The following is a 2,838-nucleotide window of genomic DNA, read 5'->3' as shown; positions in this document are numbered from 1 at the left end:
AATGCAGATTCAGATGCCCTGGACACCAGATATTCTGATTCATTAGGTCTCTGATAGGAGCAGGGAATTGCATTTGCTGGGGGGAAAGAAGCCTCGGTGATGTTAATAGAGCTGGTCAGGAATCATACCTTGAGGAACTCTACCCACGTAAAGTATGTCCTAAAATTTGAAGCCTCAGATAGGAGGCAAATCGTCTTATTTGTTGGGGAAGGGGAATGTAAGCTTTGGTTCCCAGGCAGGGCCTAAAAATACCTGTTGAATCTGTTACAAATGTTAAAGGCTAAACTGAGGCACATTACAATTTTGAAGTGTGTCTGAGCAAGCATCGATTTCCAGTTGGACGGCACCAATTCCGAAATGATTAGGAGTGCTTCACAGACGGGAGCTGGAGCAAGGATTGCATGGAGAAGACAAAGAAGTGAAAGAAAGTAATTATTTGACTGACTGTAGCTTAAGTGGTTGCCTTATTGGGAAACCTAGTTGGATCTTTGTGATGGGTGGTTTTTAAATTTCTTTTTCTCTGCTTCAAGCGCATTGACTCCGACTTAGGTTTAGCTTTGCTTACCGTAGGCTCCCGAGGCATTCGAGCCAGCTCAGTCTGATGGGGTCCTTGCTTAATACTTGAAAACAAGCAATTTTATGAGTGCTCTGTTCAGCCATTTACTATATCATAGGGTTTTCCTAACGTAATTTCTTGAGCACTCTCCAAATCCTTTGTTTTGTAGGTCCCAAGCTAAGGATTTTTAGTTAATATATTTAGAGTAGAAACACCTAAACTGAACGGCCTCAACTGATCATCCTATGACTTAATGGTTCCTAAATAGAGCCCACCCGTGTTTGAGTGTACTCGGCCCCAGTAACAAGCACCATTACACATCTCGTGGTCCAGCGGAGCACGTCCCTGATTTGGCGGTTGCCACGTATGGCTGGCAGTCTTCAGGCCTTCTGCTGCCCAAAAACAGAGTAAGAAATAGAGTAGGAAGTATGTTACTGATGTGCCGCTGTGATAATGCCCTTTTATATTGAGTGGATCCCTGAATGCTGATTTACATAAAAGCCTAAATAAAATCATTTAAAAAGCAGTGGGCTCGTGGTTGTTAACTCTTCTCACATTATGAATTCTTGACTCCATGCTGGCTCTGGTGATCTTCCAACTTCAGGCAGAAGTGTCTCCATGAGGAACAACTCAGGCATCATGGCCTCGTGTTCACACACGGATCCTTTCTGCTGCTTTCCTGCAGGTTAAGCAGTAAATTGAACCGAAGACAACTTAAATCAACTCTGAACCTTTATTCGTAGCAGTCTTGAGCCGTAGACTAACAGTCGTGGTCTGACCTAGCTCTCTAGAAGATGCAAACTTAGACTCGCAGATATTAGATAATTTAATGATCTCCCATGCAGTTTCTTTGTTGGGAGTATAATGACTTCATCATTTTAGCTAAAAATGCCTGTTAGGGAGAAAGAAGGAAATAAAACTCCCTGAAGGTGGTTCTTTTAAAGATGCATCAGATTAACCACCTTGCTCCGCTTTTGGTGATGTTGCCATTTGCAGGCCCAGTTTTCAGTGTGCCGCCACCATTTGCAGATACCTGTGGTGGTTCTCAAATGGCTCTTGAGTTGAATTCAATTTCCCGATCCTGGGTGGTAAGGATCTCCTCTTCTTCATTCTCCTTTAGCTAAAATTTCTGTTTTCTGCCTGCCATGTTCACAGCACTCTGTATTCCAAGCCTAATTATTTTTGAGGGTTGATGTTTTAGGCTGTTTTCATATTTACTATTATTTCTCCTAGAAAAACCTCACCAATTTCTTTTGCTTACGGATTAACACTTTCTTCAGAGGTCTCCTAACAGGAATGGCCTTTAAAACACTTTTGCAGGTGTTTTTGCTCAATATAATAGTTCCCTGCTCCTGGTGGTTTTCAACTCCCACTGCACATTAGAATCACCTGGGGAGCACCCTGCTCTGGGACCATGCCCCAGACCAATTGCAGTAGGATGTCCGGGGCAGGGATCCAGGCAACAGTGCTTGTTAATCCTCCCCAGGTGATCCCCACATATTGCAAAGATTGACAACAAATGCCTCAGATTGTTCCTCAAATCTTAATGTGGGTAAATGCTAAGGATGCCTAACCTTGGGCGAGCACTTTTTTGTGGATGCATGACTGCTCTTCATTTTGCCCTTGCCAGCTTCCCTGAAGTAAAAAGCATAGGCATTTTAAAATATCACTTAAGGCCTTAAGTTCTTAAGAGAAACAACTCCCTTCTTTTTCTCTTGCCCTTTACCTTTATATTCAATCACAGTGGTAGCTGAGGAGCTTCCTCCATGCTGTGACTTTTAGAGGTGGCCAGGGCAGAGCTAATGACACACTGCTTCTGTGTTATATTAACTCTGTGTTGAAAATAGTGCTGTGTTTGCCTCAATGCAAACAGACATCTCTGACATGTATTTCTGACAATCCCCTGGCTGTGATGTTGAATCAGTACGGGGAGTTTGAGCTCTAGCATTGGCAGTACCCCAAAACAGCCCTGCACTGATGGCTCACTAAATATTGATAATACATGGCTCTCTTACTTTTGTGCAAGTTGGTATGAACAAAGATGCAAGGGGTGCCTGGGTGGCTCAGTCGTTAAGCGTCTGCCTTTGGCTCAGGTCATGATCCCGGGGTCCTGGGATCGAGCCCCGCATCGGGCTCCCTGCTCAGCGGGAAGCCTGCTTCTCCCTCTCCCACTCCCCCTGCTCGTGTTCCCTCTCTTGCTGTTTCTTTCTCTCTGTCAAATAAATAAAATCTTTAAAAAAAAAAAAAGATGCAAATATCTGGTTAAACGGGAACTTTCAGCA

This window comes from Phoca vitulina, unplaced genomic scaffold (assembly GCF_004348235.1).
Source record: "Phoca vitulina isolate PV1807 unplaced genomic scaffold, GSC_HSeal_1.0 scaffold134, whole genome shotgun sequence".
NCBI lineage: Eukaryota > Metazoa > Chordata > Mammalia > Carnivora > Phocidae > Phoca > Phoca vitulina.
This window is presented reverse-complemented; position numbering follows the sequence as displayed.